Source organism: Melospiza melodia, chromosome 2 (genome assembly GCF_035770615.1).
Source record: "Melospiza melodia melodia isolate bMelMel2 chromosome 2, bMelMel2.pri, whole genome shotgun sequence".
In the NCBI taxonomy this organism is placed as follows: domain Eukaryota; kingdom Metazoa; phylum Chordata; class Aves; order Passeriformes; family Passerellidae; genus Melospiza; species Melospiza melodia.
Window position 1 is genome coordinate 21,087,411 of NC_086195.1, and position 27,976 is coordinate 21,115,386.

The window sequence follows — 27,976 nt, forward strand, 5'->3', positions numbered from 1 at the left end:
TTTATCCCCCTTCTAAGTTCACTCTTTCTTATGTCACATCCCACAATTATTTTTGCCTTTTCTCATTTCTTTGTCATCCTCCAAAACTTCATTATTTCTCCTTAGTGTTTGGGGTATTCAGAATGAAGGTTATTTTAACACTGGGGTGGCTGAAAATTTGCAGTTTTCTACTTCCAAGACACAGCTGACAAAACTTGGCAACATTTACAGTATCTGCTTAAATATTTACCTGATTTGCTCTACCCAAATAGCATTAATTAGATAACTGACACTAAAATAAAAAAAAAAAGAAAAAAAGGAAAAGATATGATGATCACTGTCATCATACTTTTGATAGCAGTCACTTTTTACTACTACCACTGAAAGAGTGAATGGTAAAATCTGGAAATATCTGTAGCATAAAAAATACACAAAAATTCATACTCAATTTTTACAGGTAATGCAGGCAATAGAAGATTTGGAGCTACAAGCAGGATGTGAAATCAAAGAATCATTTAGGATGGAAAAGACCTTTAGGATCATGAAGTCCAAGTGCACCATAAGGGTATTCATGTGCCCTGTAAGTTGTTCCTGGCTGAAACCCCTGTGGAGCCTGACAGCCAGAAGCTGGGAGCCCGGAGTGTCCCAGCTGCCACCGGAGTGCAGGTGACCCCAGGGGGCTGCAGGACACTCATGGAGTGGCAGAGCTCCACTGTGGGGAGCTCAGCCATGGCTGGGCAGGTTTAATACAGCACTGTGGCCCCACTGGCCAGGTTTGGCACTTCTTGCTGTATGGCCTGCAAAGCCTTTGAACAAATGGTATTACAGACCTGGGATTTTATGTTGCTCTTCATTGTATTACTGCCATAGCCAGTGGGAATAAAACTGACTTTAGGAAACCAAAGGTCAACCTGCTGTTTTTTTTTTTTCTTACATATTACTGCTAGTAAGAAGGTGTGTCAAACTGAGATTAACTCTAATTTGCAGGGACAGTGCTTCAATATCCCTTTTTGCAGTGCTGTTGCCATAGATACAAACAGCTGTATCTGACCAAAACTTAGTCATTTGTCTGTTTCACAGGGAAGGTGAGTTAGATCTGACTGTCTTTTATCAGCATGGACTATGATTAATAGTCAAAAATGCAGCAAACACTCCCTTGTTACCATGTGCACTAACACCAGTATTTGGGGGAGACACTCATAAATGAAAGATATCTCAGCTGGAAGCTATGCTGCTCTTTTCCAAAATCTGTATGCAAATTCAAAGCCATAATTTAGCCTTTAATGTAATCAAATACCCTTGAAACATGAGGGGAGTAAGTTTGTGTCAATAGGCTCAACATTCAATTTGAATCTCTCCAAAGATAGTTCACCATTGAGCACAGCATACAGAAAACCATCTTGCAATTGCTCCCCCTCCTCCCAATTCTTTATGTATTCAGAAATACTTCAACTGTCCTGCCAGCTCCAAGAGTTAAATAATCTCACTTGGAAAAAAGAGGCACCTTGTCAATCCCTTCCCAAGAGCCAGGCTTCTGAAAAATCCACTTCTATCTATCCTGTACCATGTACAGTAAGCAACCACATCTTGCTTTAAGTCTTGACCTCATCCTTATACCTCTGTTTCAGCTTGGAGGGCCTAATTCAAGTAGTGATTTACTAATTAAATGAAAAAGCATTAAAAATTCCTGCAAAAAAAAAAATCAGGAATCAAGTCCCAGTGACCACTTTCAATTGCCTAATTTCTGTAGCTGCCACATCAAAGGTATTGCAGATGGCACAGACCCAACAGCACAATTCAAACCTGAGGATGGATTATTGACAATTGAATATCACTGATGAGTAAACCAAAACTAAAAATGGAAGCTTTTCAAATGTGCAGGGGAAGACAGAGGTTCATAAGAATTCTCCTAACAGCCCAGTTCTTTTCTGCTTCCAGGTCTGTTCAGTTAGTATTCACTGTACTGGTCTGGTGTAATACAACTGGGGATGGGGGAACACAGCATTGACTGGTTTTATTACAACACTGGGCTGAAAAGCCTGTTAATTATGTAGAGATTACACACCATCCACAGGAAATGACTGTTGTTTTCAAGTATTTAATTACTATGGGGAAAAAGTAACAGTGCTTTTAAAGCAATGCCCCAACAACTTCTTATATATTGTCTATTACCCATAAGGAAGTGAGGCAATTCTAAGGGCAGAACATTAACTTTTATCTGCTATATTAGTTGATATGAATGAAAATAATTAATATTTTCACTGAATATGAAAATAGGAATTATTTTCATTCATAATGAAAATGAAAAGCTATTCTGCATTGTTCAAAACCAAACTAAGAGTGGCTAAATCAATAGAACTGTTCAGATGGCAAGGCACCGTGTATGAGGCCGTTTTATTCCTTGTTTTTAGGCTCAGACAATACAAAAAACAAGAGCAGGAAAACGTGCTCAGAGATGTATGAATTTATCTGTTTTATCAGTTCAGATCTAGTTTAAAGCAGTTTAAATGAGCTTTGATAAGGCACTGGGAGCAGATCCAGTGGTGCTGGTGATTTGATTAGCTCCCTGCTAACCATCTCAGGCAGATTTAATTTGGAACAGAGAGATCACGTCTGACTGTGGTAAACAGCTCTGCACCTGCCCTCCCAGGTGACACCTTCACAGGAGACTGAGACCTGCTGGGTCTGCAAGGGCTTCAGGAAAATCACCCATTCTAAGCTTCTGGTGTCTTCTCAAGACAAAATAAAAGTTCAATAAAGAGAATGATGCAAGTTTCCAAAATACTAAGAAATCCCACAGTGAATAAAACCTGCTGTGTAAAGTCTCTCCAGAGCCACTGAAAAGCTTTATTACAATTATCTGAACAAGCCCTGGGGCTCACTTTAGTAGTTAACTCGAGCAACTGGGACAAAGCCACAGCAAAAACCATACATCTGAAAGATTTCATCAACAAATCCACTCCAGGAGCAACAGACTTGCCACAGTACCAGAAATTTTATTTGCTCCATCCCTGTAAAAACAAGGCCACTCCTATTTTGCCTTCTCTTTCAAAGGAACATACAATTTTCAGCTGCATAGCAGCAATGGTTTAAATCAATACAAACACAATCTCATTTGTCTCCAATATTCTTGTGTCAAAATATTAGGAACACAAAACTTAATGATGCAGACCTCTACCTACCAATGAGTTCTTAATGCTCCCTCTCCTGTGAAATCCTAACCCAAACCAGACTTAGGAGTCCAGAAAAAACATGTGCCAGGAGGCTGGACTCCAACAAAGCTGACATAGTCTTTATCCAAGCTGCTGTATGCAAGGCAAGAGATTACAGGACAGATGATCAAAGCAAGAGGAGAGCTCTGAGAGTCAAGGGACCACAAAAGCTTTGGGGAAGGAATGAAATAATATCCACAAGATAAATGGAAATTCTGTGTAAGGAGATTTTGCAACTTCTTAAAACATAATTTTGATGAAAAAAGTTTATATTATATAAAGAAAGATGGTTAATTTATAGGAAAAAAATAGGAAGAACAGCTGACAAATTTATGTTTATATAAAACTGGTAATAGGCAGTAACAGCAGGCTTAATACCAAGACTTTTTTCCCTTATTCTTTGATTTTGGCCACACTGGCTAATCAAACATCTGTGGAGGAGAGAAATTCAGAGGGTCCCTGGGTTTAGACCTCCCAGCCAGGGTTGTCAGACCATTCCCTCCTCCTCTTTCACTTCACTTCCCTGGCCCAAGCGCATCCACTGATTTCATTCCTCAGAGCACAATTTTCACATTGATGGCACCACAAATAGCTTTGCTTCCTTAACTTTTGCTGCTCTGGCCTAGGGTTACTGTTTTAAAAACTGATTAAGTATTTGTTACTTTTCTGCTTTTAATGATCTTTGCATCATTTTAAACACATACTTAATGGGGAGAATTTTCACTCTTTGAGCTTGCAAAGACTGCATATATTAAGAGACTTCCAAAACATTATCTACTTAGCTTAAATTCAAAAGATTTGGGCTTGCTCTTAAGCAGATAATTTATAAAGATCTATCAGTTTCTAGAGAGAAATCAAATGCATGCATACATTACAAGGAAAAGCAGCTTCTCCAGTTTACTACTAAACAATAATTTATCAACTCAAGTTGTTTAAAACAGTCATCCAGCTATGATTAATAGCTTGACATAAACGTGGGGTTCTTTGAGAGAAGGAAATAAACAAAATATTGGAATGAAATAATTTATCTGGAAATGTTTGAGGCAATGTTTTGTGAAAACATGGCTGGAAAGACCTCATGTCATTTCAGATACTAAGTTTAGACTTCACCATATATTAACACAGCTGAACTTCTGACTTAAAAAATAAGGAATTTGCAAAAAAATAAAAAGGCATGAAACTAGAAGTGCAAAATGAGGTTATTGTTCTAAAACCTGATGTAATTTATTTTTAAACATGAGATTAATTTACATTTGAGGTCAAACTTTGAAGCAAATTATTGAGCCTTAAATGACCAAGGATATTTAATATCTATTTGTGGAATGGAATCACATAAGGAACAAGATGACACACTGTAGTTTAAGGCCACATTACAATATTTATTCAAAAAAAGTGTACTTCACCCTTCTTTTCTGCCAGTAAAAGAATTATTATTTTTTATAATGATGCACTAATTTTAATATAGAGGAAAAGATTCATCTCTATGTCAACTCCTTGCTATACCTTGACTTGGAACAGTATTTCTAAACTAGCAGTCCAGAAATGGCCAATGACTACTACAGTAGGAATATTTCTTCATACAGACTGCTGTTTTCCTAATATTATCAAGTGCACTTAATGGGACATATTTGAGATAAACCTCTGAAAACATAAAGGTTTCCTTGATGCATTTTGCAGTTTCAAGAGGCAGAATTGGTTACCAATGGCAAAATTGCACTATGAAGCTGTAAAATGTGACTGCAAATAAATGTCATGTTTTGCACACTATATATTTTTTGTAATTGCCTATCTAGACATAAGTACTACTAAATGTGTGATATACTATATATGTATAAAATTTAAATATTAAAGACATTTGATATATAGGGATAATATTCAGCATAAAAGTTAAAGCACTATTTGAAGGACAGTGACCTAAAGGAAAGTTTTAATTGTTTTGGCTTTTTCTAGCATCTCACACAAAGCTAACCTCAGGTTTTGCTTGGCACTTTATAATTCAATGAAGAGAGAAAATGTCTAGCCAGAGTCCTGGACTCACTTCAATCAGTAAGAAAGATGCCAGTGGCCTCAAACCAGCTATTACTGAAAAGGATGAGCACACAGTACAAACTGTTCAAAGCAAGGTACCATTGCCATTGTGTTTACAAAGAGTTCTCTGAGTCAGACTGGCATTCTTTTGTGCAGCAGAGAAACAAAAATATCTTATACTTTTAAAAGTATAAGATATTTAGTAATAAAAAAGTGTATATTATTTATATATATTTATAAAAGTATATATATTTCTAAATTCAGTTTTACAATGTTGAATGTAATCTTCCTTTAAACATACAAACTAAAGGGAAAAAAAAAGAATTTTTTTTTTTCTATCAAGAAATGTAAAAATGATTAAGTTGAATCATTATATCCAGAAACCTTGATTACAGGGGGGAATAAGTAGGGACTAGAGAGAAATTATTCTACATTTCCTTGATCAGAGATATACAATCATGCTACAGATGAAGGCAGCTATGATTGATTATTCTGTTTATTAGGACTGCAAGCTGGTTAGATAAAAGGGAAAATTAATTTGTGCATGCATCAGTTGAACTAATCTTATTTAAACTGATTTAGGTTGACGATAAACACAATTCATGTTGCAGACATTTGGGATGCTTGCTGAATCACATTGGAGCTCACAGAACAACCAATACAAATGTTAACCATTTCAGAGATAACAAAAATCAAAAATCCACCTTGTTCTGTTACAACAGAGATGTTTGGGAGAGTGCCTTCCCTGTTCCCCAATATTCTCTGAGTAGGTGCCCAATCTCCAAAACCATTTATTAGAAGATCCATCACTACAGAACCCTGGCCAGCCATCTCACATGTGAAGGTCTGAACACAGCAGAGATTATTCAAAGGCTATGGGCGAGTCTGTTTTGAGACCTACCACACAAATGGCAGTACTGGTGTAAAACCAGGTGTGCTGCACCTGTTTGCCTCTGCTCCTGACCTGAGCTCACCGTCCCTGACAGCTGAACCAGAGCTACTGACTGATCTTTCACTGCATTCCTTAAAGTTGGAACTTCCTGGTCATTTACAGATATTTCAGTAAGAGCTGGCTGGGAATGGACTTTGAGTGCTCTGCTTTTGCAGCTCAGGTGTGGGCTCTGTGGTACCTTAAATCACCTCAGCTTTTTCTGTGGTGATCACTCACTCTCCAAATATGCCATTACAACAACTTTCCTAATCCCTGTATTCACATTTCTGAAAAAAAATCAAGCTTGGAACAAGGTCCTTGATTAAAAAGTCAAATGTGAACCTGTAACCTCAGTGAATAAGTAAAAACACAGTATCAGTGATGACCATGTTAGCAAATCCATTTTGATTAATTACACCAGAAATATCTCCAGTTTACACCAAAGAACTACACTTAACTTTCACCACTACATTAATTAAACTTTTGAGAAAAAAAAAGAAAAAAAATTCTATTTATTTACAGTATTCAGTGTGATGACTAGACAGGAAAATACCAGGTGAAAATGTTCACAAGCTGCTTGAAGATAGAATTTCTTCTGCAATTAACTGATGTTAATCTGTGTATTTGGCACAAATTTTTAGCATGCACATAACAATATGTTTATCCATCAATTATATTCATCTTTCATTAAATCAAAGCAGTCCAGATAGGAACAAGGTCATACAAAAATGTACATGGAAATATAGATCCTGTACATCTCCAAGGCTTAATTAACAACTTATTGAAAAAACAATTATATTACCTGTCCTCTTTCCATGTGGGATGGCTGCATGAGACATTCAAATTATTCAGGAGCACGTCTGACTGGACTGCCTGTAGTAATTCCATTTCTCCATCATAATGCGGTAAAATAATTCAGTTTAAAATAAAAGATTTATTTGGATAAACCTTTAAAAAGCAGAAAATCCTATTTGTCTTCAGAGGAAAACTGTCCTAACTGTGTTTGGGAAGCAGCTGATTTACTGCACTCACACAGTCCCTCATCAGAGGCAGGTTGCAGAAGGCATCGTGTGCCCAGAACGTGCTACGGACTCAGTGTGCGCCCAATGTCTGCACACTCAGAGTGTGTTGTCATTACATTGCAAGGGTTCCATAGTGCTAGAGTTTCATACCTCCTTGATGTTTCTCACAGGCAGCTCCTCCAGGCACAGACTCTTCCTTGTCCTCAGTAACCTCAGACTCCAGTTCCCCTCAGCCAACCAATCCACTCTTTTATAACACTCTTCTTACTGGCTACAGCTGTGGCCTGTTAACATCAGGCCTGCTCCTAATCCTTAGTAATTGGTTCAGCTGCAACTCTTTAGGGGATAAGATTACTTTCTATACCACCTTCATTTACCCATACTGTATCCCCCTACAAGTGTGTGCCCAGTGTCCAAAGAAACAAACCCCTGAGCTTCCCAGGAGTGCTTCAGCCTGAGCTGAATTCACTGGCCTGGGTGTGCTTCTGCAGCTCTGCCCAGACAAGTTAAGCAGACTTTGGGTGGATGAAAATGCATTGCTGACCTGTGTGAAATCTTTGCTGGGCAAACTCAGAGGAGCACATTTGGGCAAGGCACTCAGAGGAGCAGTTTTGGGCAAGGCACAGCTCCATTCCCCCTCCTTGTGGCACAGTGGTTGCTCATGAAGGCAGGAACCTTTCACTGCAGCTGGCATTCCTAAATATATACTAAATTTATACTATATGAACTAAATATATACTTATTAATGACTACAACAAAGTCTGCCTTTTCTCACTTTGCATACCTCTTATTAGCACTTTCAAGTGACTGGCACAGTGAATGTGGTAGCATGATGTGCTCTACAAATCAAATAGCAGAGTATGGCATTATCACAGTTCAGTCCTACAAGGTCTCAGTTAGGTCTTAAATAATCAGCAGCTTAGTTTAAAAATCAAAGGATAAGGCATTTTGCCACCTCTATTTGCAATGCTAGCATCCTCTTTACTATCATTGAAAACCTTCCTTGAAACCTTAGCTGTTTTAAAGACATAAGATTAAAAAAAACAAAAAGGCAGCACAATAATTTTATTCCACCAGCAGTAGTTTAAAACTGTACTTTGTAAGAAAAAGGCTCAAAGCAAATATTTCAGAAGTTAGCCATGACTGGAATAGTAATTTCATCTCTCTACCACAATGTAAAATACACGGGGCCATGTTCTAGCTACATATACTTTTTTTCTGACTTAGCTGACCGCCCAAAAAGTACTAATTAATATTTCATTAATAAAATCAGAGTTCAGTTAACCATGACTCACCAAGTAGCAAGAGAAATACCAGGGAATACACAAATAAAACTCAACTTCAGCCATGAAACAGCTGCAAATTTAAAGAATGTTCATGTTCTTTTAAAATATGCTTATTTAAAAAATATTATTCCAACAGTTAACTATTTTTCAGTGAACAGTTATGATGCCATTAGACTTTTAAGAATAACCACTCTATGAATAGTTCATGTGTACACCCTCAGGTGCAATATTATTTGATGGCAGCACTTGAGGAATGATGTTAGAAAAAAAAATCAATACAGAATTTATTAATTAAACCTCAGAATTATAAAGGATATTGTTTAAAAGCAGCTTGATTTTCTAGTCCATAAATCTAACTGACCAGTAAAATTATTTGGTGTGAACGGGTGCCAACAATAACTTCAGTTAACATACAGAAAGTCTCTGTCCCCTATACCTGTGCAATATAACTTATGAAGCTCTAAATAAATTGGAAAAAAATAATTAAAAATTAGTAACTGTAAAAAAATTATAAAAGCTGTGTACAGAACAGTATGGATGGGGGTATTATGGTACTTTTCCAAATCATGCATTTGCAAGCAAACTTTTTGTTTACAGTTTCTCTTAATTTCTTTGTATAAAATGCAGTGTTCTTCTCATGCAAAAAGAAGACACATATTTCCTCAAAATAAAGTATCTCAATGCTAACTTAGGGATAATGGACCATTCTTTTCAATCACACCGGAAGCTTTCAAAAAACAATGAACTTTTCTTTTTTAATTAATTTGTGCCTCTGCACTTCTACCAACAGTCACAACTTGCACTACCACATTTCATTTGTGATATTCCTAAACTGCACTTATTCCAAGCTCTTTGAACAACAGAAATCTGTTGATATGCTGATACATTTTAAGTACCTTCCACTACATCCTATCTATTTTATTCTTAAATTCAAAGTAACTAATTCATACAAGAAACATAAAACTAGGAAAAGATGACCTGTTTCTTCCTAGGCATCACGTGCACACATCTACTTTTCCTACTTTCTCAAACTGAGCTTCCCCAAACTTTCATTTTTTGACATGTAATTTCACCTCATCTGTTTGCTTTATTTCGCATTTTAAAAGGTTTTCCAGTCAAATACTGTCATTCACATAACATATCCCAGATATTCCTGATAGAGTTGACCTCTTATCACTGTCACACCTATCACACCAACAACAGTTAACAATAGCTATCATTCTAAGTGCTGGGGACATCACCACGAAGAGCCAGATAAAGGTATAGAAGATGGTACTCTACATTATTAGCACATTATTCCTCAAAGTTACTGATAATTCAGGATGTCAAGGTCTTGAACTTCTAGCAGACCCCAGAAGGATGTACTCTTGCAATTTGAGGTAAAGCAAACCACCAAACTGTATCAGAGAACTGGACGATCTGCTTGTGTTTGTGAAACACAAAAAGAACTGTGAATCTCATTCATCTGAGAGAAGTAGAAATGCCATGCAGTCAGTAGTAACTCATCAGGCACTCCCAAATTTAATTGCTAGAATACATATTAAATGTACAGGCCCAGAGTGTAATTACAATTTGGTATCTGAAACAGTTTAGTTAATAGCAAGCATGGAAGTTCATTAGCCTAGTAAACTAGGGAAAAAATTGCACTTGGGAGAAAGAACAAGGGTAAAAATGTGCACAGCTCTCACTTCCCCACTGCCACCAGGGACCAAAGGTAATGATTAAATAGCCCAAAAAAGGCAATCTGTGGCAAAAAAAAAATCATATTCCTATTCTAGGTTAAGGGTGTAATTAGCTTGAAATACAGATTATACTTGAAAACCCAATGAAATTAATTCTAATGGGAAAATCTGGCTAACTGAAACAGGACAAGACCTCCAACTTGGGATTCATGTTTTAAAGGAATACAAATATGCTACACAAAAAAACCCAAACAAGCAACATATACTTTCTTCTAAGTAGAAGAAAAGCATTTTTAGGGATAAAGAGGCTGTTAGTAACCAAAACAAATGTTAAAAGTCAACTTTAAATTAGTACACTGCAATAGTTTGTGCCTTAAGAGTCTCCAGAATGTTTGTGACAGGATCATTTCAATGATGCTGATTTTCAATACATTTTGGAGCATCACAGAAATTCAGTAAGACTGCTAGCATTTTCTGCTAATGGTTGAGGATGGTAAGCAGTATGTTCTCAGTAATTACAGAGCTCTATGCCATTACTAATCTCAGGGAAAATAACCACTGAACTTCCAAAGGATAAATTCACTGGGAAATTATATGAACAAAACTGACACCAGTCAACACCATTTTACAGAAATTTGCTAAATAAAATAGCGAATTTTTTATCTAATCATCTGATAAAGATACAAACTCTTGTCAGCAGATGTTATTCCATAAATGAAACACAGACTTTTGAATGGCATTTACCTTACAGCTGCACACAACTCAGAGTAAGAAATTATTATCAGTCTCATCAGATGTGATTAAGATATACATATGAAAAAGTAGCTGTTACCAGGAAATAATAACTGAAAAAGTGCTCTACATCCCTCCAACAAAATCATCCAGAACTTACTCAACACTATTTAAGAGTATCATCAATTATTCAGAAGTAAATACTGTTGATGCCAATAATGGCACAGAAACTGTCAAACTGGTCAGTAAAGATACAAATTGTTATTCAGAATAATACGGATTTCTTTGTATGATGGGCACAGTGCATCACAGCCAAATGGACTTATATAGGAAGCAAGAAATAATGCAGGTAATACCCAGAAAACAGTGCACAGAAGCCACAGACTTACAAAATGCACACAATCTTAATGGGACAGAAACAATACAAATGACAGTGAAGCCTGACAACAAAAGGTAGTAATCAAATTCCCACACATCTAAGAGTATAAGGCAGAGATACTACCCTAGTCCACAGCATGAGCCATTCTGGAGAAGTGAATATAGCTATATAGTGTCTGCACTGTTTTCCCAAAATGACAAACACCTTGTTCTTTCTCCATTTTTCACAAAAAAAGAGGAAGAATTCTGTACCTTCTTAAGATGTTAACCAGAATACCCCACATGCCGCCATTAGCACAGAAACGTATGTGGAAAGAGCACAGCAGCAATTTGAAAATGCTGCAGAAAACCAATGAATGTTACACAAACAAGAAGCTGTCTCTGGTCCACTGTAGGAGAATAAGATTGCTCAGGCCACAAGTTACAGCTTGGGCAGCAGTGATGGTGGAGCAGGCACAGTGGAAAGTTAGGAGTTACTGTTGATGTGTTTTGGGGTTGTTTCCCACCACACCAATTACTTAGGACCAAAGCCTTAAGAGTTAAAGACTTGTACAGTACTTCTTTGTTTTGCTTCTTCCATCTGTATCTTAAAAACCAAACCCGAACAAATGCAGATTTTTGTCAAATGCATCTGCTCAAGTGAGCAGGACTGTCACAGCCTTAAGTGACAACACTGGTAGGAGTCCACCAACACCTATGTGCACAGAGCCTGACTGCCTGGCTGAGTTCCCCAAGGAAAAGCCTGACAGGACAGGAGTGGCACCCCAGAGGTGAGCTCTTATTTGGGGACTCCTTTTGGCTTACCTGGTCGTGAGACCCTTGAGCTGCTGAATGCTGCTCCTCGCAGGCTGCTGTCCAGAGTCTGGGGGTTTGAGTTACCATGGAGATCACCACATCTGACACGTGAGGGGGCTGCAACGAGAGAGAGGCACCCATCAAACCAGTGCCCATCAAACCAGTGCCCATCAAACCAGTGCCCATCATCTCAGCAAAACACAAGCACTTGACTCCCGTTTGCTTTTGGCATTCATCAAGGTCTAAGGTCCCAGATTAGGAGCTTTAGCTAAACTGTAAGGGGAAAAAACCCAACACCCATCACCAAAAGAATTAGAAAGGTGAGGGCAGTCCCCAGTGACACACAGTATTTGAGCTCTTTGCAAAGCCAGGTACTTTTTCAGGAGCTTGGAAGGATCCAAATAGACCATGAGCTTGACTCAACAATGTTCAGCCTCTCTGGTCAAGTATAACAAGAGCAAGCAATCCACCCAGAGCCACTGCTGAGCACAGGACTGGAACAGCAGTGCACTGCCTCACAACAGTGGGACACACAGAAGCGCTCCCTCAGAGAGCGTCCAGTGGGAAACTGATGGAGCATCACCTCTGGGCAAGAAATAAGTAGGCAAAAGGAGTCACCTTCTTGAATGTTTTTGGGGCAAGGCTGAAGGTAAACATTTATGAAAATCAAACATGAAAGACAGCCTGGCATTCATCTGCAATAATAAACCTATCTGGAGACTTTTCCAAGCCTGCCAACAAGCATGATGAATAAAACCTGATTTCTTATTGCCTTGCCATTCCAGCACCATGTATATTGACTAGTTTCTTATTCTTCTGTTTCAAGCCTCAAGTCTTATGCTCTGTCTACATAATTTAATAATTAAATGCTGTAAAGTGAAATGAGAAGTCATTGGAGACTTTTAAATTAATTATCCTCTTCCACACAAATGTCTGACAGCTTTGAAGACTATTGTCCTGGTTTTGTCTGGGACAGAGCTCATTTTCTTCCCAGCAGCTGGCACAGTGCTGTGTTTCAGACTCAGTATGACAGTAATGTTAGTAACACAGTGAAGTTGTAGCTGTAGGTGAGCAGGGCTCACACTGAGTCAGGGATTTTCAGTTTCCCATGCTCTGCCAGTGAGCAGGTGCACAAGAAGCTGGTGGGAGCACCGCTGGGACAGCTGTGACAGTGGTGACAATCCATGCCATGCAATGTCACAGCCAGTGTATGAGCTGGGGGGAGCTGGCTGTCAGGGGCTGCTCACTGCTGGGGCTGGGCTGAGCAGCCATCAGCAGGCAGTGAGCAATTGCACTGTGCACCACTTGTCCTTTTTGGGCTTCAATGCTCTCTCTTCGTTTGTTCTCTCCCTTTTAATCATTATTATCTTTATTAATATTATAATTAGTATTAGATTTTACTTATTAATTACTTATTTCCATTATTAAACCCATCTTATCTCAACACATGGGCTTTAATTTTTTCCTCCCCATCCCACTGGGGTGAATAGGGGGATGGAGCCAGTGGCTGTGTGGAACTTAGTTACCAGCTACAGTTAAACCACAAAAACTATTCATTAAGTATCATTTCATGATGTAATCTAATATATAACATATTTGAACACACCATCAGGAAAACCTTTCATAAATCCAGTTCTAATTCTCAGTCTGCAGCACTACAACATGTTCTCATTTACTTCATTGTGACATAAATACACCATCTAACCAAATACAACTACTCGCTTCAGAAAGAGTTACATCTACCCTAATCAGAGGTGAATGACTACACAAGGGACAACACCTGCCTACTGAAGCATCCCAAACTATTTGCAGTACCTCAGCTGGACATCCACAGTTTTTCTGAGTTAGTCTACTGAATGCATATAAATCTTCATCTATTTGCTATGTACCTAACCACCTAATGCTCAGGTGGCATTCTGAGTTGACTGTTCTCAACTCTCCATCTTTTTTTTTTTTTTTTCAATTTTAGAATCATTGACTGGCTGGGGTTTGAAGAGACTTAAAGATTATCTCGTTCCAGCCCTCCTGCCATGGGCAGGGACACCTCCCACTAGACCAGGTTGCTCAGAGCCCCATCCAACCTGGCCTTGAGCACTACCAGGGTTGCAGCATCAACTATTGTCTCCCATCTCATTTTTCCTGTGAAGCATGTTACATTTATGCAAAATACAATATACTCAAGAAGCATAACTGTGTGTAAATATAAAATCTGAAAATCCAAGCAACAATTAGAGGATTTCCCATGTCTTATGGGAAAAAATTTAAGAGTATTATTATACTAAAATTATCTCTATTCAATACCCCTACATTATGCTATGCAACAGTAACTAAGATGTACTGAGCCTGCTCTCATGTCAAATACCAAGGAAATAACTGGCTCATCTGGAATGAAGGCTTCTGCAAGATTCCTGGAGTTTAAAGGACACTGCAGAATACCAGATAGTCCTACTGTAGCACTGTGGATGAATGAGGGTTATTGAAGAAATTCTATTAATGCTTTCTGTCATAATTCCACTCATAAACTGGTTGGGTCATGTTTTCATTTGTTCTGTTTACAAATCTTATAAACTGGATCCCGGGTGGTTTCTGTCAGTGACAGAATCAGTCAAGGCTACAGTGCTGGAGAGGCGGGAGGCAGCAGTGCAGGCAGCACTGGTACACAGGCTGGAGGAGCTAACCACATCCTTTGGTAAGGCCAGCTTCGGCTACCTTGCAAGACAACTTTTTGGCAAATACCAGCTCTCTACTGAAAAAGTGAAAAGTAAAGTGAAAGAGACATATTAGGGGCAAAAAAGATGTGATTATTATAATTTTATTACCTGTAAGTGTCAGTGAAGCTTAAAAGTTACATATATTTCCCTTATGATTGGGTGAGAACATACATATATTGATGATTGCAATAATCATATAGTATCATATGGCCCTACCCACAATGGTTTACTCAATAACAAGAGTTTCTTCAAATCCAGTTTCACACAGAAGTAAATACTAATATGAGATGTGAAATAAATACTAGACAAAGACAAAAATGTTCCTTTAAACATTCATTTGTAATATTAGCATTACAACCTATAATTACTTGCAGTAGAATAAGGTCTTCACAATTTACAAAGAATTGAAAAATAATCCATCACCAGAGATGACAGAATACAGCTGCAAAAGTGATTAGAACAGGGTACAAAGTACTTTAATATGAAATATCTGGAGAGTTCTACTGGTATAGTTTATAACAAAAAAAGAAAAAAAGACAGATGACCTAATTACAGCACCTAATATTTTCATTGGGAGAATACACTAAGCACCAACTGGCTTGTTAATCTAGCAAATGGTTTGCAGAAAACAAATCAGCATCTGGAAGTTGACAAGAAATTCAAATGAGAAATAAAGCACATGCTTTCCATCACCTGTGACTAACCATTAGTGCAACTATCCAAAGGAGAATGCAGAGATTCTCCACTGGTTGACACCAAGCTTTAGTGGAACTTTCCTAGAAGATTAATTTTTGTGAAAACACAAGACAACCCACAGCCATACAGAAGTTACTGTGTTTCATACAGATAGACCAAGTCTGCAATACAGAGAAAGGGAGATTAGGTGCTGCAGCCATCCTTTCCTGCTCATAAATTAAATATATTATGATGAAAACCAATTGTCTGGTTTTGTAACTAAAGCACTGGGGGGTGCTGAGCACTGTGCATGCTGAGCTGCTGGTGCCAGCAAATACTTGGTGCATACATGTGCATACAAACACACATGCAAAGTGACAGAGGGAGTGTGTTCAAGCCATGTGGAGTCACAGAGCTACTGCCATCCTTCCAGGACAGGTGGACTAAATTCTGCTGGGACAATACTCTGACTTCTAATTTAGGAAGCTTACTGTGTCCCCCATGAGCTGAAAGGACTCAGTCACAGCAGAGTGGCAGCAGGAGCTCTCTTCACAAGGGTCACTTGGGGCATCAGTCAGATGAGTGAAGGCAGGCAATACAAATGATGCTCTCTGAATCTGTGCAGGGAGCAATAAACACAGTGCTTCACATTATTAACTACCTGCCAGTCCTGTCCCTGTGGACAGTAAGCTTTCTGGGCAGAAAAACCTTCTTAGTGGGGTATTTCAGGGGGTTAGCCAAGCAGTTCCCCACCTCAGCCAACACCCAGGAGCTGCTGTGGCCTCAGAGCAGTTTGCTCACAGCTCTGTCCCTGCAACAGCAGCTCACTCTGGGCACACAGGTGACATGGGCTTCTTGTAAAGGGACAAAGGAAAAAGAAAAGGAAATAAAACCAAGTTATGGCCTAAAGGCTACACTGGTGTCACAGTGAGCAAGCTTAAAAATTTCACCCCTTTAGCAAAGGATGGGAAAGTTATTGGATGTCTTAATTTAGCTAGCATTGGTGCTGTTGCTAACCTATGCCTTGGGCTGCTAAATGTCAAGAAATGTAACCATGTTTAAATGTCAACCAGGAATAAAAGTTTGAAATTTTTTTTCCTTTTTACTAATTGCACATCTGGTACACAAGGTTTGACTTTGGATTTGCACTATGTCTGAAAACACATTAGTCAACCTATGCAAACACTTTCATTGATCTCCTTATCTCAGCTCCTCCCCTGGACACAACCTCTGTGGAGCAAATCCATGGAAAACCCTGGCACCACCTCCCACGTGGGCAGCTGAAGAATGCAGTAAGCCACCAACCCCCTGTGACTGTCCCCAGTGCCAGCTTAGCTTCAAGAGAAGCCCTGAGCCCTCTCCTGCCCCGGCCAGAGCACGAGCCCCGAGCCAGGGACAAACTGCACAGCACCACTGGCACTGGGGAGCCAGGGAAGGGATGCTCCCTAAAGCAGGGCTGAATTGCTGGGCCACAGACCAAAGAGTCCATTTATCCTCTGCTTCACATGTAGATTTCCTTTTGCAGGCACCTGAGGGACTTCAGGAAACTGAAACTGGGGGCCAGATTTATAGGAGGCACTTGAAATTACTGGCTGGGCGGGTGGCTGGGGTAAGGGCACATAAACAGTACAGCAGTTTTTATTCTTGATTTAAACTTGGAATAATCAGTCACATCATTTGGAAGATGTTCTAGTGAATTCTACTCAATTCCTCTAAATACATTTAGCTGCTTAATATTTTTCCAATCTGATTTCTGTTTAAGTACTATTTCTGCATAGTTTCAGATAAATAATTTCATTTCTTTTTACTAAACAATACACAGGAGGAGAAACCAAACCGCTGCCATTACTATCCTGTTTCAGCATATTTCTCTTAACTCTTTCATAATGAAAAAAACATTAACTGGGTAACTAATTTATTATCCCACTCCCTTTTGGCCTTTAAAGGCACAGGAAAGTTTAAATGCTAAATAGGCCATCTTCAAAAGACACTGAATTAAAAAAGCAGGGATTGCATTATATCTCTGGGAAGGAAATGCAGGATACCTAGTGCACAATATTTTGCTTTCTTTCAAATTGATAAACAGCTTCAATATTTTCAAACTACCCCTGGTGGAGTATACTATACTATATGGAAGTATACCATGACTATACAGAAGATTATTACAGGACATCAATAATTATGCAACCCTTCTGCAAAAAATAACCTAAAATGCATTTTCTAAAACAATTTCTTAAAAGTGTACAAGTCAGTGAAGAGAACATTTCAACATTCAAACTCCTGGTGATGTGCTGGGGTTTTAGTTCCTTTATGGATTAAGATAACGTATCAATATAATCACAGCAGAATAACCACAGTGGCTCCCATGGGGCATGACCAGCAATCAGTGTGGGCAAGGATTGTGGATAACACTGCAGACACTGAGCAGAAAGCAGGACCATCATTTTCAACACAATGTGCTGGGCTGCTCTATCATGTTTCCAACGAGTACCTACGCACTGGAACTGCAATCTCTGTTCAGAAAAACCCACACAATCGCTGAATATTAATGAATTTGCCCTAAGGTCTTATAGAGTAAATAAACACCAGTTTATGTCTTGCTATGATAAAAAATTCCCGCTGTAGACACTTATGTATCTATTATTGCCCCACAGCTGCTTCCTCTAAAGGAAACTATGAGAGATTTTTTATTTTAAACATACCATAGATGAATGCCCAGATTTGATGGAGTAAAGCTAGAATTAGTTAAAAATCTGAAAATCAATGTTGAAATAAATATTCATTACAGTACTAGTGCAAAAAGCTTCCCCATGGTAATACCTAAGCCAAAACAACAAAAATACCCTCAGAAATAACCCACATCTTCCCACAAAAACTTAAAATACTTAAGCCTTGAAAGTCTTTCCTCAGGTGCAACTCACAGTCTGGGCTGCCCCTTTGAAGCAAGTCTCTCAAGGGAAAACAAAACAGCAGGTGGAAACTCTTCTCATGTTTCATCTTAACTAACTCTGTCAAAGCTAGTGGACATCATGAAATTAAGAATTTCAGAAGCACTGTCTCGTTACCTTGGCTGTATGATGCCTTTTACACAGGTCCCTCCCAAGAAAAATTAACTCTTAGCAGCCCAAGCAATGACTCAATCCAACCAGTCTTGGAGCCAGATTGGAACTGACAGCAACAACTCTCAAAATCATTTACCACTGTCAGCACTTTGCCTGCACAGACACTTGGACAGCTTCAGCTTTTTTCTGCTTCAGCTGTGTATTTGAGTGTAGAAGATATTTTCTCTCCCATGTGTAATAGTTTCACAGGAGATACATGAGTTATCTACCATTATTTAATAGGCCAGAACTTTCAGTGATAATAATGGATTTATGAAAAGCTTAGCTGTCAGCAACCAAACCTAGTACCAACATTGGAAATGCTTACTACTGTAAGAGGACTTTTTGCAGTATGTGGACAGATTCATGGGTGCTGTGGCCAACAACATAGCAATTCTGATACTCTTTATCAGAAAGATATGTGAGTATCAAATAGCACAAGATTTATTTTACCAACCCTCAGGCAAAACAAATGTCATTCTTCTAATTAAAAAGTCCAGATTTCAAAAAACTCAAACCCCCAAACATCTCTCTTGACAGTAACTCATGAGATTTCTGCTGAACTTTTTAAACGTGAAACAAACCCCACAGTCTAGGACTGTTGTGATGAAACATAAAGAAAGGAGTTTAATTATTAATTTTGTGATAGTGCAGGTAGGTGGAGAAGAATTATCCCTTTCGGAAGCATTGAACTGTAATAGTCTCATTTGCCTATTTAGCTCTACCTCAGGCAAAAGCACAGAGGAAGAAACAGGAAAGAAGAAATGCAGCCCCCTCTGCACTGCCCTAGCAGTCACCATTACCAGATTTAAAAGTGAGTGCAAGCTTAAAAAGAAAACCACACAATTTTGATTAATTCATGTAACTTTTACCCTGAGTAGATCTGTCTGCCCAATGTAAGGGATGAACTTGGAAGTCTTTGGCCTCCAGCTGCACAAATGCTGCACTGCTTTCAGCATGCACACCTTGGAGGTGCCCAACTGCAGAGCACTGCAGTGAAAGGATTTGCTGTTTCCCATGTCTGAATGACCCAAAGCCTGCAGAGTTTTCCCAAGGTGCATCAGTAATGTGAACTGCAGCCCACGGCAAAGACAGAGCCAGTACAACTCTCCTAAACAAGGTTTAATATGTGCAGCCAATATAATCACTTTTGTTTTGGGTTAGCTGTAGCTGCCAAGAGATTTGGAAGGTGGGATACACCATGGGCACCATGGTAATACAATCTTGATGCTGCAGAGGCATCAATAAACACTGCAAGGTCAGGCTTTGGACATGTGGCACAGCATTAGAGGAGCAGCTCGTCCCTAAAAGACCTTCTGAAACTTCATCTTGGGTGGAGCCTCAGCTACACATCACTGTAACAAGATGTATATATATATGTGATAATTAATATATTTTAGTTACATTTTCCTCCTTACATTATAGCAATTGTATGAAATGCTCTAGGCTAGAAGTTGCTGAATCAGGGAATGGATGAGAAGCAAACTAAAATGCCTTTCTAGTTATTGATTCCTGCTCTCTGTTTCATGTCAGTTTCCTAGAATCCATCCAACACAAGCACGAAAGGGTAATGAGTTTCTGAACCCACACTCTAATAGTGCACACTGCATCAAAGCTTTCAGTAATTGCCTGGATGCTGCTTCCCAGCAGTACTAAACAACTTAAATATAATTAGCTGGAAGCCCTATGGGCTTCATTTCCCCACTGGAACACCTCTTACACTAATCCATTTATCAGGCTGACAGATGACTGAATCACCGGCTATGGACCCATTCTACTAATAATATTTCTCAAGCCCACATTCTGGTTTGTGCTTTATCTTGTACAGTTTTGCAAAGGAAAATCCAGTATTAAGAGTGGAGAGAGAAGCAGACATATCTTCCTCTCATTTCTTCCCATACTGACCAATGTTATTTGTTTGATTGGCCCACTAAGTATAAAATGCTGGAGCTATCAGGCAGAAATGAAAATTAAATGTATGCATTATGGAACTATATGATGCCAAAAATAATAGGGAAACACAAAAATATTGAAAAGACTTTTGGAAGTTTTCCAGCCATTCTGAAGTTTCAAGAGAAGTTTGCATAAGAGGATAATTATCAGCATATCCCCCTGAGGATGGCCTGACTACAGCTGTTGAGCTACAATTTCTTCATACTACTTACTTTGTGTACATCTTTCTGAACAAGAGGTGACAAAAGACATTTTAAAGCTGTCTAGAGTTATACTGAATACACATGAACTGAACATCATGCTGCTACAAATCTATCCACTTTGCAAGCTGTGAGAGAATTCTCATAAAAGTACAACAATTATTTATTTAATTTCTTGGGCAGAATTTTCTAGTGTTGCAATGAAACCCGTTTTATCCCCCGTGACTTAATTCCAGACAGATTTCAATAAGTGGAACTCTGCAGAGGTTGAAATTATAGGGAGCCAAGGTCTTCCAAACTGTGCCACACTTTGGAAATGGAGTAATTGTAAAAATGCTAAATTCTCATCAAATTCTTTTAAATTATTTTAAAAATTCCTCTAGGATGTTATATGCTTGTAGTTCCTTTCTAAGAAGTTGTGGGAGAGGAAACAAAAAGCCACAAAGCTGGTAATGACCAGTAAGAAAGAAGGTTTTAAAAGGTGTCTTTCTTCTAGATCCATTATATTGTGGTCAATAATCCACATTCTGGCTTGGAATCACAGGATTCAGCTAGAGTAGCAGCACTGTTTCATTGTTTATTTCCTCTGGATGTTCTCATCATGGACACAGAAAATACTGATGTTGAAAAACAATAAAACAAGAAACTTGTACTTCCTGTACTCCACATAAGCCTAAACAATGTGCTTGTAGTAAAGCCAACAGCCAACATACAAAAATTCTCTTAAAAGTAGTACCACAAATAAGAATTAACTGTGGACACCAGTCTGAATTCAAAGAGTGAATCAAAAAGCTATACTTGAACTTTTAACAAGAAATAAATAAGTAAAAATATATTCAGTGATGTGCCTGACTTAGCTGGTGAATCAAGCAGCAGCAGCAGGGTGAGGTACAGCCAGCAGTCCTGGGGAGCAGCACCAAGCTCAGAGCAAGGCCAAAAAGGACAGCAGCTACTTACTTGGACACTACTTGATTTTCAAAAATGCAATCACAGGTCTTTACACCACCTGCTAAAGTACTAAGGATGTTATTAAATACTGAGCTGCTTGAGATTTCTTCATGTGAACCCCAGAGCAGAAATCTCAGTTTCACATGAACTCTCCACCCACTCCTTCCCTCCGGCCTGAAACTGGAAAACTCATCCCAGAGACGCTGACATCGCACATCAGCAGTCAACCTGCCTGTCACACAAGGACAGCCTCTTCCTTCCCAGCCCCATCCTCTCTGTTCAGTGCATTTGTGCATTTTCTACTCCCACAAAGGGCAGACAGTATCCTGAGCAAGGGTTGCCCCAAACCATATGAACCTCAACACTTGTCAGTCACACTTCCACATGAAATGCAGAATTTCACACTCCTGTTAACAAATACTCCTTTGAAATGCAGTGGTACTGAGCAGAGCAAACATCTGATCTAACCAAAAGAACATTCTGCAGTAAAAAATGTAAAAAAAAAAATCTTCTCCTGTTTTTAGTCATCTTTAATAAAACAGATCATGATCCTAAATTTCCTAACTAGGAAACTGTCATTGCCAGGTAATAATGAACATTGCCTTCATTTGTGTACTTTATGAAGAAACTTGCTATACTGTCAGTGAAACTGAATTTCCTGGGTACTAGCTCTGAGAAAATTTTTAAATTCTTGAGGTAAATAGTATCTCTTTAAAGCACTGTCAGAATTATTACATATACAGACTCTTCCCTGTAAATCAGGGGCAAATGTACAGCAGCTTTGTATTTAAATAGCTGCACTGAATTCTCAAGGTCTTTTAACAGAGGCAGCAAAGAAGAGTTTGGGGAAAAGAGGAATCATCTAGGGATGAAACATCTAAAAATGACTGGAGCCACAGTCCACTAACATCCATGCTTTGTATGGTAGGAAGTGTACACTTGGAAGGACATGCCATGTTAAGCAAACACAAAAACGCAGAGCATTTCAGGAGTGCAAATAACTGCCTGTTCTAAAAAGCATGGCAGAAGTGACCTAACACACTGATCTAAAAAAGGAGCAGCCTTTGTAATATACATTTGAAAAATTGTTTTTATATTCAGTAATTATTGTCTTTAGCATCGGAAAGATAATTAATTTTATTGAAAGACAATTTCTGTGCAGTCTCTATTTTTGGATTCCTGACTAGATCAGACCTAGAACAGCCATAACTAACCCCAAAGCTGCTCTGCTTTAACCTGGGTGTTGGGCCTTCAAAAGTCCTGAATTATCATAGGATCCTACAGTGAGAATCTCTGCATACTAAAATTACAGATGATTGTTGTGCTATTTACATAGAAAATATGGAGTTTAATAAAAAAACACCAGGGCACCAACTTGCATATTGAATCCAGACAGATCCAAGGTATTAAAGATACCAAATATGAGGCATTCCTTTTGATGATATAAAGCTTATGCTGGTTAAGCAACTATAACAAAGCTAAGAATGATGATTAAAGATACAGAATGCTTTGGTTACACTGCAGATTCTCTTTCAACATTACCTTTTCCTTTTACCTAAATCACTGTAGAGATATAGGAGTAAAAACTATTTATATTAAATTACAGTTTAGTGGTATGTATGTGAATTTTAATCTACACCCAATTAAAATGCAGGACAGATTAATAGGTTATACTGTCTGGATATAAAAAAATGCAGCTGAGAATACTGGCTAGAGAAATACACTAAATTAAGAAAAGAGAAGGAATATGAAATCATCTGCAGTAAACATGGCTGTGATAAAACTGAGCATTTCAAAAGATGTGGGTGAAGTAACAGGTCAATGGACATCACACAGACTTGGTGGTAAAGAGCACTCATCTGAGGAAGCCAGTCCTTGGACTTGGTCAGTAACACAGGTAATTTCAACACACTGGAACTTTTTAATAAAATATTTTAAGAGTCAGCAGCACAAGTGAAATTTCAGGGAGAACACCCTTCAAAATTACCACCTGCACATTAGAGAAAATAACTTTGATAAATTTTCGTCCTGTTGATTTGTTACTCTGATGGTTGATAGTAGCTGATTAATTAATCTGATGGTTGATAGTAGCTGTCTCATCATTATATGCCATACAGGAGTAAATGGGTATCCACATCTCTACACTGAAACAAAATTCACCTCTTTTGATAGCATATATGATAATTTTGACCAATATACATGTTAGAAAAGTTTGTTTATGTAAAAAGATTAGCATAAATTCCTTTAATGAATTCAGCAAAAGATTATCTCTCAATATACCTATGTTCTGTGCTTTAATGCAATTCTGACACCATAAATGGTATGATCTATTCATCTTTGCTTTCTCTGATTTCAATTTTTTATCTGCTTCAAGAGGTATTCAGCTAATGAAGCTCACAGATTTACAATGATTGTTCAGACAAATTCATTGAAGGGACACACAGAGAGCATACTCAATATCTCAGTATTAGCAACTGAGATACCCAAGCCATTTGGTCAATACATCATTCTACTTCATGGTATGTTCACATACAGTAAAGTTCCTCAAGTATTTTCTAAAGCCATGATGAAAAAAAACCTGCATCAAGGTTCAAAACTCTAATAAAATCAAATCACACAACACAACAAAACAAATGCAAAACCACACCAAATTCTGAAAACTCAACTAATTAGTTAAACTTGTTGAAGAGGGAGAAGGACTTTTAAAATGCAGAAAACTGCAAAGCTAAGTTGCTTTCCTTCTCCCCAAAGCTTCCTCAGCCTTGCTACTCCAGCATTAGGGTCCAAAGGCCCTGATCCTGTTGCTGCAAATGTTATTTCTTGAAAACTTGCAAGGAGCTCAAAAGTGGAAAGGGGAAAAGGCTTTTATTACCTCCATCAACGTGAAGTATTCCACAGCATTTCGTGCTTACCTGTGCACTAATGTTATTAAATAAATACATTTAGGTCTGTTCAATAGTAGGTCTGGTTTTTGAAATGCTAACTAATAAATAAGGAACACCTGAAAGTCATACAGATCAGGGTAATAATTCAAATTGCAATGCAGACTATTCATATTTGTATATATACATGCATGCCCTAATACAGTACTACACCTTCCTGTACATTTATATCACTGACTTTATGCAGAGAGTATGTGATGTTACTTTTAGTCAGCATTAAAAGGTGATTTTTCCCCGGGTCTCAGAAGTACAATTGCCACTGGCTTCAAAACCAAAGGGAAGTAGCCTGCAGTTCTGGAAACCTGTCAGTCTTTTCATCTTGCAAGCTAAACTCTCCTTCTGCAAACTGAGAAAACTATGAAAAATGAGAACAAGTTTTTGCACAGGAAGATAGCTAGTTTTATTTGCTGTAACAAATGAAAAAGATCCTTTTTATATCATGACAGAACACGTCAGGGATGCTCATGCCACTTAACTTTGATTCCAATTTATGTATATGGATGCTAATGCCTAAAGCTGGGTATGAATATTCAGTCTTCATTATTATTAAGTGGTTGTCTTGCAGGAAAAGAAGGACGTACTACAAAGACTTATTGAAGTAAAAGAATAATTATAGCAAAAAATGATTAAGAGACCTTTTGCATCTCAGTTTACAGATTTTGTTTACATTAGAGTGTTTTAGTGAGATGCAAAGGTGTTAAGCCACTTTTTGCCCTGGCCTTTGAAATTATTTAGGAAAACTCTGTGGCATAAGCTTAGAGGCTTGACTTAGAAATTTTGGGGAACAGGTATGCAAAAGTTAATTTTCATCAGGGTAAGTCCAACTACATTCTCCACTCTATCCACCACAGTGTGCAATTTCAGTGTGTCATTAAGTTTCTTGTTCTGAGTGAAGCTTCACTGGTGTAGCATTATTCCCTTGTTCCTCGTAATCCCTCTTCCCTTACATTCTTGCTGAACATGGCTGCCCCTCAGCGTGTGTGGAACAACTGCTCATGTCCAAAAGATTCTTACTAAAGACTTCAGAGAGTTAATGTTATAAAGTGTCCAAACTAAGGTAGATTATAGTGAACCAGTCAGGTTGGAGAGTGACTACATGATCAACCAAATCTCGTGGGAGCAACGCTGAACAGTTTTGAGCAGTGGGGGACGGGAGCCTATTCAGCCAGTTCAGCTGCTGCCAGAATAAAATGTGGGAGACAGAGAAATGCTTTCATGCTTAGCTTTTCCTCCTTTCTTTGCTTTTCCCAATATCTAGCATCCTGAAATTTTTACTCCTGATTCAGGCTACCAAGTTTCCTCAAAACCATTTTTCTCCAGCAGAACCTGTGTTCAGACTTGTAAGGCACATCCACATGGCAGGTAAAAAACCCTCCCAAACTAAATGTGCCCCACCACCCTCCCCCCAACACCACCTCAGTAAACCAGCACTGAGTTCAAACACAGTCATCTTGGCGTCCTCAGTTCACCTTGTTATTGCACCTCCAGTTGCTGCAGCACAGATGGGATGCAACATCTCCCACTGTTTGGGGATTGCCCCTAAAGGTGAGCCATATGTTTTGCAATACCTAGAAACAGCAGGATAAGATAAGGAAATCTCTGCAGCCTTAAGGCAGAGCTGCTTTGATTTCACTGCTTTGTGCCCTGCCTCCTCCCCACCCCCTCCTTTTTTCTTTTTTTTCTTTCTTTTTTTTATTTTTTTGAGAGTTTTGGTAATTTAATTTATCTGGGTTAAGCCTACAGAAAAAAAAATAATCCAAACAAATACTGTGTGTGCATGTGTGTATGTATGTGTGTAATGCCTCAGAAATCTCCTGTGTTATCTGTCTGTGCAAAATTTTACCTTCCACTAGACAAATATATTTTTAAACTGTGTGGAATCAAAACAACATTCTCAGCGTTCAAGACATTCTGTCATCACTGCCCATTTGTTGCCCTCTAGGTTTCTCTCAGCTGGCAAATTTCCCATTTAAGGAATTATCAGATTCATCTACTTAGACAAGGCTGCAAAATAGAATGAAAAGCTGGATTATTCTAGAGAACTCATATTTTTTCTTTCAGTGTAGAAAAGCCAGTGCATGAGAGCTGAACATTAACAGCAAATGGAACCAATCTCTCAGACTTCACAGTTCTACCCCCCTGTAGGCTGTGAAATCTTATTTTGATTAAGATGCTCCAATATTTATTTTACTTTTATCCTTTACTTCTTTAAATATGCTTAGTGCCACTTATTATGTTAACCTGTTTTGAAGCCTTAAATACTATGCTCATATATGATGTTTATTTTTAAACTGTAGTTCTAGTAAGCATCCCGTGCATCCTGCTGCTTTATGCAATTTGTCATAAAGAATTACCAATTGCTTTGCCACCATTTTCCCTACTGCAGATTTTTTGCAGGGTGAAAGTGTGGAAAAAAAAGGGAGAACTAGAAAAATCAATAAATTGACAGATTTCCACAGCAAGATGGCTCAGGATTTACTTGAGTGATGGAGTAGCTTTCATGACAAAGGCTGTGCTGCAAAACCGTGCTTGTGTTCCTGGGCCCGCTGGCTGTGGGGGATGTGCCACAGTTCCTGGTGCTGTAACCTTCTAAAACTCCACACAACCCGTTTGTACCAACATGTGAAATGCTACTCTTTGCCCCCTAGGCAGAAAGAAAACTGTGGTATGATCTCCAGAAATGTCTCAACACCAGCCTTGCTCACTGAGCAGGTTGGTTTTGTTTTCCTAACACAGGTGAGTGAATGAGCCCAAACTCCATCAAATTCACGAACGGGTTTCACGTGCTGAGTGCGTACACAGGTGTAGGTGCACCAAGTTAAGCAGAAGATGAACATTAGAGAAATCCCTAAGTAATTCTAAAGTAATTAACATACCTGCAAGCTCATTACTGAGCCAGACCTGCTTTATGGAGACTACTGCCATCCAATATTGACACCAAACCACTACCTTATGATGTTCACCCAAGTATTTTGAGGTGTTATATTATCTTAGCACAGTGATTAATCTATTTCTTTTTAGAGCATCCTATGAGAGCTTAAAAATTCATGATTCACATTATTAGTATTCTGTACAGCTTCCTGTATTCTTTGAGTGGTATGATTAAATTTATCTGTGGTTGCTAATGGCCACAATATGAAATATGAAAGTCACCATTCCACAAACACCCAATGGGTGTCCTTAAAACATGCTGTGAATCCCAAACAAAGAGGACTGCAAGCCACAAATCCTTTCTCTTTATTCTCACAGGCTATACACTGTTTGTGCAAAAGGCAGACAGGATGGATTTGTGATGTAATACTGCAAATGGAACAAATAAAATACTCCATTATATTTGTCATATTTTAAGGCTGGAAATTAGTCCATAAACTCAGCTGGGTTCAGATCTTACTGACTCACAT

The 27,976-nt window shown here is 38.5% G+C and overlaps 1 protein-coding gene across 3 annotated transcripts in view; it reads right to left on the minus strand.

Annotated features, from left to right (window-relative positions):
• TBL1X (transducin beta like 1 X-linked) overlaps positions 1-27,976 on the minus strand; it is a 191,593-nt gene that overhangs the window by 76,024 nt on the left and 87,593 nt on the right. For all 3 annotated transcript variants that reach the window (XM_063147903.1, XM_063147890.1, XM_063147898.1), the window contains one exon: positions 12,055-12,162. The gene's annotated coding sequence lies outside the window, so the exon portion shown is untranslated. The remainder of the gene's footprint in view (positions 1-12,054; positions 12,163-27,976) is intronic.